At 45.8% G+C, this 13526-nt stretch overlaps 1 protein-coding gene across 2 annotated transcripts in view; it reads right to left on the reverse strand.

Annotated features, from left to right (window-relative positions):
- Positions 1–13526, reverse strand: part of KIF26B (kinesin family member 26B) — a 499837-nt gene that overhangs the window by 95059 nt on the left and 391252 nt on the right. The window lies entirely within an intron of this gene.

Consider the following 13526-nt stretch of genomic DNA (forward strand, 5'->3'; position numbering starts at 1 on the left):
TGCTCAGCCCAGCTCAGCCCCACCCCAGGGCCGAGCGGGGTACTTGTGGGAATGGACTGCTTGCCCTAGAGTTCTGAGGCAAGCAGAAGTGAAGCCGAAGCCACACACACAGTTCTAGAGGCTCAGATCCCGGGGAAACGGCCAGCATTTGCTCCCTTACCAGCTCTCTGTTACTGCGTTGCTACTTCACCTACTCTGTGAGCCAGGCAATGAGCTAGGCACTGGAGGATGCAAAAGACACATGATACACAGAGTAGCAGGGCACACAGACACAGAGACAGGAGATTTTTGTAATACGATGTGGCAAATTCTGATGCTATATTCAGGGTTATTTTTAAATTCCTCTCTGTGTCATGTCCTCTTCATCTAATCAATGTTCAGGCCTGATGAAATCTCAGTCATGCAATTTTGGGGAAAGGGATTGTAAAATTTTACATAAAGGAGTTCAAACATACAGAAATGCTCAGAGAATAATCTACACTGTGCGTACCGAGTGAGGTCATCCTCCTGCTTATCTCAGCCGTGTCTGCTGAGGCGTGGGAACTCATCTGCAGTGGGCAAAGCTGAAAGGTAAAGGATTCCTAGGGCACTGGACTCATCGGCTGGGCCTGCACTGTGTCCCAGATGGGCTTGTTCCGGTCACTTAAGAATAGTCCTCAGGTGTGGATCCGGAGGCCGGGGTCATGGTGGAAGGTTGGGATGAGGCTGACCCCTCAAGGTGCAAATCTTGGTTTTCTCTCTGAGGTCATACAATGGTACCTGCCTTTTCCTGAGGGTCTATGGTGTGCTAAGGCTGTGCTGTCATCTATGGTATCTTATTTAATCCTCCCAACAGGCCAGTGCATAGGCGTCCAGATTTTACAGATGAGAAAACAGATGCTACAAATTGCGGGTGGTAAGGCTAGGCTCTGATCCCACCTCTGACTCCAAAACCCATACTTTTTCCATTATGCCAAGTATTGCCTCCTATACATAGTCAAACTTCTCGGAGCCTCAGTTTTCTCACCTGTATATTGGGACACCACCACCTATCTCATGGGACTGTTGTGGGAATGAAATGAATTGACATGTGAAGTACTGAGCACAGGGTGGGTGCCTGATTCCTGTTTCTCCTCCTCTTCCTCCCCCCTGTATTGCCACAGTCTGAATCACGATATCTTAGCATTTTCCAATCACAGTGTGAACGATAAGGTTTTAGAACTCCTTGCCCTGGACTCACAAACAGGATGCCATGGGGGAATCACTGCAGATGGAGCCGGGTATTAAGTGCTGGGCCTTGAAAGGCTCCTGTTAGTAAAACCCGTCAAGTCTCACACATGGTCATTGCATATATGACAATAACCATCACTTCTGTCTACATTCCATTCTGGCAATTTTCTTGTTCACCATGAACATCTCCAATCTTATTTCAGTTCCATTCATTTCTATAGATTTGCCCCACTTACACAGCAGGTGTGCTAAGAGCATGTATTCAAACTGCAACTTTTGGTAGGTGTCTGGGGCCTCTGGTCTTTCTGTAAGCGAACCTCCTAGCCCAGCCCCTGAACACTACAAGTCAAGGATGATGCAATCCCAGGCAGAACTGATGGAGTCACATGGCCCACTGCTTTTCTATTTCACAATTTTGCATGCAATTTCTGGGTAACTAGAGGTGCTGAATGTAAAATATGAGCTAAGCCAGGCAAGGGCCCTCAAGGAGAAGCAGGAGAGAAGGGGCTGGATCAGTGAGTCATTTGTCCAGGGGGAAGGCTCCTGAATCTTAATGAAGTTCCGAGCCTGCAGTTCAATTTCTGCAGACAGGCTGCAGATCCCAGCTTCTGGTCTGACCAAGGAGATATGCAGCTCTTTAAAAATCCATTGAATTCCGGGCTGAAGGAAATGCCACACTCCATTCTGTCCTTTGTAATTCATTTAAATAAATGGATAATTTTTTCCCCTTAAAGGAAGGAAATTGGGTTTCTCTGCTTCGTTTCTTTGTGTCATTATTCCTTGAGCCCAGCACTCCACTTCCTGCTAATCCTCTGTAAATTAAAGTGCTTAGGAGATACCACTTGTGATCAAGAAAGTCTCCCAACTTCTTGCCAGGAGTATGTGCTTTTGTTGCAAACACTGGTAGGTTCTTGGCAACATGTACGTCAACCCTCCCTCTGACTGCTGCCCTGGGTAGAGGGTACCCACAGCTGTCAACATGCATAGCCTTCTCCCCAGCTCTCAGGGTCAAGGGGACTGTCACTATTTTAGGCCCAGCAGAAGAGGAGCTAGAAAGACCCAAAGTGGGGGAGTGTGGGCCTGATGCCCTGACTCTCTGGGACTAGCTTAGCACCTCACCTACCAAAGCTCTCCCTGGTTGAGATCCCGCTTTGCCGCAGTTATCTAATTATTCAGCGGATGGTGGCAGACAGCTGTTGCTCCAGGAAGCACTTGTCTTCCTGTCCTGCTCGTTAATCATTCCAGTGTCTCCTACTGGATGGCCTGGCAGGACTGATGGAGAGCAGATATGTGAGACTCGCAGAGCTTTGCGCCTGAACTGGACAGACTCTCCATCAACATGAAGCAGCGCCGGCTGCCACAGCCTTCGGGGCAGCCCACTGATAGGCAGATCCGCCCACGTGGTCACCCAGACTCCCTCCCCTCCCCGCGCCCCCCGTCCCGAGGCTCAGGGCACAAGCGCACGGTGAGGACCAGGGAGGCTCCTTGCTGCCTGTCTCTCTACCCTCAGGCTGTCCAGCCGCAGGCTCTCTTCAGACTATATGGCCCAGGAGGGCTGGGGGCAAATGTGACCATCCGAAGGGTCCCTCACCAGCCAGAGAAAGACTACAGACGATGGTGGGATAGTGGGACACAGAGAGGACACAGCAATCCTCAGTATCAGAATTATCTTTACCTTCCCCATCTACTCTTAAGTTCCTAAAACACATCTGGAGATGGTTCTCCAAGGCACACAGAGGCATGTGAGATGGGTTCACCCAAATCTACCAGCAGGAAGAATGGTGGGGCAAGTAGGGCGGGTGAGACCATCAGAAGGGATTCTAGACCCAAAGGAGCCATCTCCCGAGACAGAACAGCCAAACTGCAGAGCCAGGGAGCACTGACAACTCAGCCCAGAGTCCTCTGTCTCTCTCGCTGAGGCAGAGTGGCAGCGATGGTGACACTGAGACTACCGGTGATGAATGTAAGCCATGTAAATATCCACCGTCCCATCTCTCAAGGGCGATTTGGCCTCAGATGAGTGAGAGCGAAGCCCAGGTGAGAGACTGAGTTGACGTCCAGCCCTGCCTCATGACAGCGACGGGGAAAGCCGAGGCAGTGCCGCACTGCCCTCAGCGCAGCCCAGGAAGCCTTCCTTGGTTTCTACGTATGTTTGGATGGGATTCAGCTCTTGAGGGAAAAACATGGAGGGATAACAAAAGGGTCCATTGTACCTAAAGTACATCTCCTTTCTTACAGGTTCCAGGTGTGATAGGCACTGCCTGCAGGGAACTAGGAGCCAGGAGACTGGGTTCTTATCCAAACATCACCACCATGGTGTGGCTGTTCATCTATGGCAGGGGCCTTGGTTTCCTTATCCCTGAAGTGGGCCAGTTGTGTCACCTCCCTTGCAGGATAGGTGTGAAGAAATAAAGAAATAAAGACAGACTCTAGAGCAACATACAAATGTAAAATATCATTCTTCAAAGAATAAAGGAAGGGAGGAAAAGAAGAATGAATTCATATTCTTCAAACCAACTAGTATAAAGTAGACTTTCTACATCAAATTAATGGCATTAGAAGCCTTTCTCCAAGGCTTAATTTTTTTACTTAAAGGAAAAAAAATATTTAATGAACATACACATCCACAGTGACAAGAGAGACAAAGAATAAAATATCCTCCTTCTTCCTCCCCCCCACCCCAAATTAAAGAATATACAGTCTACTTACATATTCTGTAAAGGTGAGTAATCCATGTAAAATTTGATCTGAGGCTCTAAAAGCTAAATGAGTTATTTACCTTATTTTATTCCTTTCTTTTCTGTCTTGATCACATGTGATAGATGTACTCACATTGTCTACTTATGGTACATTAGCCACTTCAGGAAAATTCTCCAACCATTCCAAGTAAGATGACTGAAGAGACAGGAACCTTAAACAGTATATACTTGTCAATATGTATTCTTCTCAACACACTCGCTTTTCTGATCTACCAAGAAATTCAGCAACCTTCCATATTCTTCTATGCTTAGGACATTCTGACAAATCCATTGTAAAAGATTTTTACAATAGTGCCAATTTCTAAAACACACCGCAAACGATTAAGGGTGTGATTTTCCAGCCAATATTTAAAGACTGGTTTCCTCCTTATAATATAATGTAAGATTCTATTGCTATTCCACCACTGGCACACTGAAACCCACAAATATGACTTTCTTTCCCCCTTTTGATTTGCCAAATGTGCTTGCTTAACCTGATACGAGAGACAGGCAAAGATGTTTTGTAAAGAAATAAATTAAAATTGGGTTTTAGAACAGGAGAAGGTTTAAACACTTTTCTGGTAAAATTTCTAGAAATAATCTGAAATTACTTTTTCTAAAGGAAGATCTTGATGATTTCATGTGCCTGAAAGCTTCCATAAGTTTTTAAGGAGACCATGGAATCAAATTCCAAATAGTAATCATCTTGGAGGTCTCAAATAACTCTGATACTGGGAAGTCCAGGGAGAACCAAGCAGGTTTGTACTCCCTACGTTTACAGAGGGAGCTTTTAAACATTAGGTTACAAAGTCATTATTCCATCGAAACATAGTTACTGTTACAGAATCACAGGGTCACACTGAGGGACTCCGGAGATTCTAGGCACTGTTGAGTTGTTAGTTATAGAACAAAATTGGAGTGCATTTCTTTGCATAAAACCACAGTAATAATCCTACATGACATATTCGAAGACCATGGGCTATCTTCACCTGGAGGTCCAGAGCAGTTGTATCCAGTGCTGAGTTTGGGGTGTAGAGGGCAGACTTCAGGAGGCTGAGGGCACTCCGGGCCTGTTTGGGGGCAGCATCTGCCCTGTGTTGATAAAATCAATCCCTCAGTAGAGGGTACTCAAGTGACTTGTCCAAAGCCAGTTGCCTGGCAAAGGTGAAAGGGCAGTGGCCCCTGACCCACTCCTCCTACAGAGAGTGTTCTGGGCCAGAGCCAAAGAAAGAGCGCTGTCCTCCCACCAAAGCCAGCAGGGCTTGAACCTCTCCCACCTGGGGCTGGGCCCGCACTGAACCACCTTTACAGAGATGGAGGGGGGGGGCACTGTCCCTGCACTGTGGGTGGCTGGCTTCTCAGAGGTACCAGTGGATAAGCTCATGTGGTGGCAGACAGAAAATAATGAGCAGTGATGCTATCAAGAGGAAAGATTTACATTATTCAAAGCCAGGCTGGGAAAGGAAACAAGTGGTGGCATAATAGAGCTAAGTGTGGGAGAACATGTGCGAGACCAGAAATGGGGCTGTAATGAGAGGTGCTCAGCGAAGAAGTGCTTCGGGGAGTGGGGATGGGGGATTCCCTGACGCCCTCCATCACCAGCATCTGTCACCAGGCAGCCATCAGGGGACCACAGTGCTGGAAGGAGGGAGAACGAAACCAGGGGACAAGCCCTTCCCGTGAGGCTCATGGCCGAGCAGCCTTTGGGAGCGGGGCCCCTTACACCAATTAGCAGGCTGGGAAAAAAGCTGGTCAGGATTCAAGGAGGGAGATGGGCACATTTCAGGGGCTAGCCTGTCAGCAAGAACTGCGACTCTGACAGCAGCCTGTTAGAAAAGGCCCCATCTCTTAGTTCAGTGCTAGGATACTTATTTTAAATGGATAAGCTGTTTAAATATACATCCTGGGACTTCCCTGGTGGCCCAGTGGTTAAGACTGTGCGCTCCCAATGCAGGGGGCCTGGGTTCGATCCCTGGTCAGGGAACTAGATCCCACACACCGCAACTAAGAGCCCGCACGTCGCAACTAAAAGATCCCGCATGCCACAACTAAGACCCAGCACAGCCGAATAAATAAATAAATACATATTAAAAAAAAAAAAGCCTGTGTCCTAAGACACAGGCATTCTCTGTCAAGTGGGATGTGGGATTCTGACCCTCTCCAATATTCAGAACGCTCACTGTCTGCGTGTCCTCCCTCTGACCACGTGGAACACAGCCTGGAACTTCAGAGCACACGCTCTGGAGACCCACTGCCTTGGTTTGAGTTCTGGTTGTACCTTTTACTGATGTGCATCTGTGGACAAGTGACTTAATCTCCCGCAAGCCACATCTAGAAAGATCATGAACTTTGAAGTCAGGACGTCCTGGCTCTTACGAGCTGTGTGACTAGCAACATATTATTGTAACAGTTTCCTCAACAATAAAATGGAGATAATAGCCCCTATCTGGAGGGCTTTATAAGATTATTAAGCAAATAATCATGCTAAGTACTTGGCACAAAGTAGGTCCTCAATAAATAACAGTTACCATCACACTGAGCCCTCATTCATGACAGTGCTGTACGAGCCGGTGTCCTCAGGAATCTAGCAGATGATCTCTGCTCTCCCAGCTCTCCCTTTAACCACCTTTGACCTGGGAGTTCAGAAGACCTAGTCACTAGATTCTTAATCGTTTGTGCCCATAAGAGAGAGTTAGAGAGAGAAAGCATCATCCCACCATATACTACAGAGCTGAGGCTCCAAGGCTTGCCCGAGGCCGCCCAATCTGTATAGATACAAAGTTAGCTTAGGTCTTCCAACTGCCACCCACTCTCTCTGATGCCTGATTTTTGGTAAATCCTGGGTAAGTGACAAATGGAGATTTTTCTGAATACTGGGTAGGAAAACTATTGTGGTTAGTTCCTGGTGATTGTGGTTATTTTATCTTTGGAAATACCCATTCAAAAGATAAAAGATCAGGGAAGGAGTTTTTGAGAAAAGCAGCAATGGGCACTCCTTAAATTAGAATTCTTTCAGGTGGACTCAGTTTGGATTTGGGCACTAATAAGTTAATAAAGGGCCCATTTACCGTTAAAGCTCACTCATGTTTATGACTGGAGAGCTAACTAATAGAGCTGTTGTTAAATCACAAGCATTCAAGAAATGCTGCATCTGCTGATGCCAGCTCGTCTGTCACCAAAGATGCTGTTCAGCTTGGCCACCAACAGGGCCAAGGGAAAGCTGTTTTTCTTTTCTGCAGCCCAGTTTATTATAAATATGAAGACTTCAGCTTGCTAACCTGACACTTGATTTAGTGTCTTCTGTCCCTTATTACTGGGCTCTCCTTGGTCCCAGGAATTTCACTATCCCACTGCTTCTGGCCTTTGACCTAGATAAATAACACCCAGAACTCTGAAAATAAGTCAAATCACCCTGTCAGGGGATTATCCAGAAATACTAGCTACCAGGTCCACCATGGAATTTAGTAAAGCACCATGATAAACAGCATAGTTATCTAAATTTAAAAGGCAACAGCTGTGATCATCTAATAATTAGCTATGTATTTTTCTGGCATTCATCACTTCAGTCCATTTTCTTTATAAAACTGTCATTTAGGAACACTGTCCAGGCTGCTCCCAAGTTCCAATACATATGTGCATCTCTCATGGGATGATAATTTTATTCCTGGCAGCACGCCGTATGGATGAGACCTGAGTAGAACCTAGGGGTGCCAGCATTAGCCCGGGTTCTCAGTGCTTCCTGGGGACAGATGTCAGGTAAGCCAGCACAGAACCCCCTCAAGCTCAGCACTGAGGTTTTTCCAGGCCCACAGGACTGCCTGCTTGGTGTTGGGAGAGAAGACGTCCTTCTCCAGGCCCCCAGGGGAGGTCGGGGTCGATGCAGGGGACCGAGTCCCCTCCTGGAAAAGCCGTGGGCATGATGCATACTCCAGGACTGGGCTGTTTCTCCAGCCTGCAACTCTGCAGCCCTAGTTCTAGGAAAGAGAAGAAGGAGGGGCTTGTCCTGGTGAGAAAAAAGCACCTGGGGGATCTTTAGGGCCAAGAGGTTGAAATCTGGAACAACTTAGCTGACATTTAGGGTAAATGTAACTCTCATCGAAGCCTGACGTACTCAATGCATTGCCATGCCCAACTCCACATTCCCTTGACCTTCTCACACTAAAAGAGGGAAAGGAGAGGGAAGGAGGAAGCGGGAGGAAGACGTGACGCCAGCACCTCGGTCCCCAAACCCTGGACCCTTAATGAGTCTTACAGACTTTCATTCTCATTCAATAAAAAAGATGAAGAAAGTTCAATCACAGCAACATTAGCCACAATTACTCCAATGCTTTCGCTGTGAGTTCCTCCGAAAGGCCTCCCTACTCAGAAGTGCATCTGTCCAATTCCACTGAACACATAAGAAATGCACATTATGCAGAGCCCAGGCCAGGGCTGAGGAAGGGAGGCACAGGCGGAGGTGGGAGGGTGAAGAAAGTCAGGACTACGTATAACAGAAAAAGGGAGAAGGCGGCATTTCCATTTCAGATTACTTTATTTTCAGGTTTTAGGCTTAGAACCAAAACAACCTGAATTCTCGGCTTAGCTCCAAAGAGCCCCAAGCTCATGCTGCCTTCTTGTTGGAAGAACTCGATGGGATCTGATAAACCTGGGCAGCCCCTGGAGGTGAAGGACATGCTGATAAGAGGACGGGGTGATTGAAGCCCAGTGGGGGGCAAAGGAGCAAATGCTAATGAAAATCTCCCACCACCTCTGGCCAGAGGCAAACCTCTGACCCCCTCTAATTCCCTTAACTGGCTCCACCTTGGCAGGGAAGCCCTCACTGGCAGCAGCACACAGGTTCAAAGCAGAATGGTAAATTCTAATATGGAGGATTATTTGGAGGACATGCTTTCTCTTTATTTTCTTAAAATGTGTGTATGAAGAATCAGATGGAGTTTAGGGAGAGAAGTACCAAGTAAATGTGAGATTTACCTAATTGCAGTCTTCTCCAGAGTGCTTATGGTAAGAATTGAAAAAAAAAAAAAAAACCCAACAAATTCAGGTATATACCCATAATCCAACAACAGTAATCCTCCTTGCCCAGAAGGCTGGGCTTGGGGAGAGGGCCTGGGAGGGGGGGCATTACTCCTGTGGTTAAGGGCCTTCAGCAACCTTTAATGAAAGACACTTGATCAATAAGGTGTACTCCTGCATTTGAGAATTGAAAAGCCATCCTAGTATGCTGCGTCTGAAGCAAATGTCAGAAGCATTTATCATGTTCTGGGATGGATGGTCTGAAGCTACAGCTTGCCAAACTATGAAAGTGAAGTTCACTTAGGTCCCACAAATACCCTCGGCAGGCCCTTTTGCATTGTGTGGAATCAGTTTTTCCTCAAAGACCAGAATGCATGGGGGAGCTTGATCATGGCTCCGTAGAATGGACACCGCCACAGGGCTCTGTTACTGGGAGGTATTCCCATGTTGGAACTTTGTTCCTGGGCTCCAGCTTACATAGGGCTGTTTTATTTTGCCTTCTAGGTGAACCCACAAACTTCCCTCTTTGTATTTCCAAAGAGCCTGAGCTGCTGTCCCCTCAACAGATCATGGTACACAGTTCATCTTGTTTGGACTTAGAAACCTCAGGCTAGAAGAAATTTGCCCAGGGGACACAGACTGGACAAAGCAATGACCAGTGACTCTCCCAGACTCCTGGCCACTCCCCAACTAGTCTAGTGGGTAAACACCCAGAGCAGGAATCAGAAAGCCTCCATTCATTCATTCCGTCAGCATCTGTTGAGCACGTCTCAGTCTGAGTCAGGTACCATGCCAGGCTCTGTGGTTACAGAGCTTAAAAACCAGCTGTTGTCTTCAAAGGGCTTAGTGTATGAGGTGAGATAAAAAAGTGTACCAGGTGGTACAAAAGAGCTTTGTCCTGGGAAACCATGAGGATCCATTTGGGAGGGGACATTTCCACTAGGGGAGCAGGGCCAGGAAAGGTTTCCTGAAGATGATGATCCATAAGACTTGGAAGAGGAGTCAGGGTCAGCTAGGCACCCAAGGCAGGGTGCAGGCACCCAGGAAGAGGGAGTGTGTGGGCAGAGGCTGTGACTGGTGTGTTGGAACCTGCAAGTAGCTATGGGGCCTTGAGTCAAGTGTCTCATCTTCTCTGTGCCTCGGTTTCCTCATCTATAAAGTGGAGGTGGTAATAATGCCTACACCTCATGGAAGCTGTTATGAGGATTACATGAGCTGATGCACGTGAAGCTCTTGGCAAAGAACCTGGCACACAGTAAGGGCTCAGTGACTACTGTTGTATGATTTCACTCTGATGCTGTTTAGGGTGGGCAGGGTGGAGGAGGGGAAGAAATTCGACGCAAAAATAGGTGGAGGTCAGATTGTGGAGAGACTTCCTTTCCAAACTAAAAACTTTGTACTTAATTGGGACAATGGGGAGCCATTGAAGGACAGAGAAGGAAAGTAACTGGGAGGTTCCCATCACTCTGCAATAGAACAACAGCTCTGTAGTCACGATTTCTCCATCTGTAAACCAGTGCTAACACCACCACCAACTTTCTTCCACTGTGGGCTGTTACAAAAGTTAAGGAAGAGAGCGTTTATGCAACTAGCACTTTAATAGCGTAGCATTTTAGACGTGCTGACCACTTGTTCAATGAGTCTACTGCGGGACTTGTGTAGATGACAACTCTGTGCAGAGTTAGGGGTCTGCTGTATGCGTGTGAACTTGGTGCTAGAAGCAGCCACGTTACCTGACAAGGAGAATAATGAACCAGTCAACCAGCAAATAAATATTTATTAAAATCCCAATGAGGAAGGCACCCCCCCTTGCCTAGGAAAGCAAAGTATGCCAAAACATTTGCATTCAAGGAAAGAGCCAGACAGATCTGCTTCAGAACTCTCAAGAAGAGAACGCTTGTTGTACGGTAGTCATACATAAATCCACAGGACGTAGACTGCTCTGCTCTACCAGGAACAGACTATGTCAGTGGTAGTTAGGGAACTACCTGACAGAAAAGAACATCTCTTTTCTCCCTAGTAGAGGAGAATCCGCAGCCTTCGCTCCTCCACCCTCAGGATCACGTATTAGCTCACCTATTGGACATTACTCTGCCCTGCAGCTGATTCATGCTCCCAGTCAGTGATTGGGTTTCTATCAATCACACAAGGGACACAACACAGATTCTTTTCTTTATAAACTTGTATGAGGCAATTGGCCACCAGCTACGGTCTCCCTTGGCACATTTTTGTTTTCAGTAACCACGTTCCGAGGAATTGATTTCATATAAGCATGCAAGGTGAAGCTCACGTTTTCTTACTTACAAACAGCAAACTAGAGACTTCCCTGGTGGCACAGTGGTTAAGACTCCGTGCTCCCAATGCAGGGGGCCTGGGTTCGATCCCTGGTCAGGGAACTAGATCCCACATGCGTGCCGCCACTAAGAGTTCACATGCCACAACTAAGGAGCAGGCGAGCAGCAACTAAGGAGCCTGCCTGCCACAACTAAGACCCGGCACAACCAAATAAAAAAAAAACAAACTAAACGAAATTGATTTTTAAAAGTAAATAGATAAAGAGGATACTCAAAAAACAAAAAAAAACAGGAAACTACTCAAACTTACACTACTTGTTGAAACACAAATTGCTGGCCACACCTCCATCCCCCCCACAGAGTTTCTGATTCAGGAGGAAGTCTGGGGTGGGCCTGAGAATTGGCATTTCTAGCAAGTTCCTGCTGCTGCTGCTGGTCTGGGCCTCACACTTGGAGAACCACTGCTCAGGAGGTATGTTGGCTTCATCCTCATGGAATCTTTGCTTCATCCTCATGGAATCTTTCTGTCAAACTCCATTGTGGATCAAAAACACAACTGATGTGAATGTTAAATCCAAGGCAAATGACAGTCTTATTAGATTTAAAGACTCTGGGAGCTAAAGAAAGAATGTTTTTGTGCTGTCAAAATAAAAGTAGCTTCTGATTCTATTCCATATTTCTCCATTGAGGAAAAGTTCTAAAGTGAAATAAGATAAGTGCTAACCTAAGGAAGGATCAATAGGTTAAGGAACTTTCTCGTAAAAGTAGCCCAAATCTTGCATTTATACTTATTTGTTTTTTCCCCCATAGCTTTTTTTAAAAAATATAAATTTATTTTACTTATTTATTTTTGGCTGCATTGGGTCTTTGTTGCTACACGCAGGGCTTTCTCTAATTGTGGCAAGCGGGGGCTACTCTTCATTGTGGTGTGCGTGCTTCTCACTGAGGTCGCTTCTCTTGTTGTAGTGCATGGGCTCTAGGTACGCAAGCTCAGTAGTTCTGGCTCGCGGGCTCTAGAGCGCAGGCTCAGTGGTTGTGGTGCATGGGCTTAGTTGTTCCACGTCATGTGGGATCTTCCCGGACCAGGGATCGAACCCGTGTCCCCTGCATTGGCAGGTGCATTCTTAACTACTGCACCACCAGGGAAGTCCCTCCCAGGCTTTTATTACTGTCACAGAAGCATAAGCTTCCTACAACAAAATCCAGACCAACTCTTCCTATAAGTTCTTTTATTTCCCTCTTCCCTCAAACAAACAATTATTTGGGATCTTATTAAAATTATACTCATAAAGAAATAAACATGAAAGGAAGTCAGCAATTGTTCTGAGACCATTTTTCCTCCTGGAGAACATGGTCCTGGCTCTGCAATGTGTGCGACTCTACGGGCATGAGTGTGGACGAGTGTAAGTATATCTGAGGATGATGTTTAACACTTTCATTGAACAATTTCTAGAATCAAAAAGCATGTATCATATTATCATCTCAATAGATGCAGAGAAAGCTTTCGACAAAATTCAACACCCATTTATGATAAAAACACTGCAGAAAGTAGGCATAAAGGGAACTTTCCTCAACATAATAAAGGCCATATATGACAAACCCACAGCCAACATCGTCCTCAATGGTGAAAAACTGAAACCATTTCCACTAAGATCAGGAACAAGACAAGGTTGCCCACTCTCACCACTCTTATTCAACATAGTTTTGGAAGTTCTAGCCACAGCAATCAGAGAAGAAAAAGAAATAAAAGGAATCCAAATAGGAAAAGAAGAAGTAAAGCTGTCACTATTTGCAGATGACATGATATTATACATAGAGAATCCTAAGGATGCTACCAGAAAACCACTAGAGCTAATCAATGAATTTGGTAAAGTAGCAGGATACAAAATTAATGCACAGAAATCTCTGGCATTCTTATACACTAATGATGAAAAATCTGAGAGTGAAATTAAGAAAACACTCCCATTTACCACGGCAACAAAAAGAATAAAATATCTAGGAATAAACCTACCTAAGGAGACAAAAGACTTGTATGCAGAAAACTATAAGACACTGATGAAAGAAATTAAAGATGATACAAATAGGTGGAGAAATATACCATGTTCTTGGATTGGAAGAATCAACATTGTGAAAATGACTCTACTACCCAAAGCAATCTACAGATTCAATGCAATCCCTATCAAACTACCACTAGCATTTTTTACAGAACTAGAAAAAAAAATTTCACAATTTGTATGGAAACACAAAAGACCCCAAATAGCAAAAGCAATCT

The sequence above is a fragment of the Physeter macrocephalus genome, chromosome 4 (assembly GCF_002837175.3).
Source record: "Physeter macrocephalus isolate SW-GA chromosome 4, ASM283717v5, whole genome shotgun sequence".
Taxonomy (NCBI): Eukaryota; Metazoa; Chordata; class Mammalia; order Artiodactyla; family Physeteridae; genus Physeter; species Physeter macrocephalus.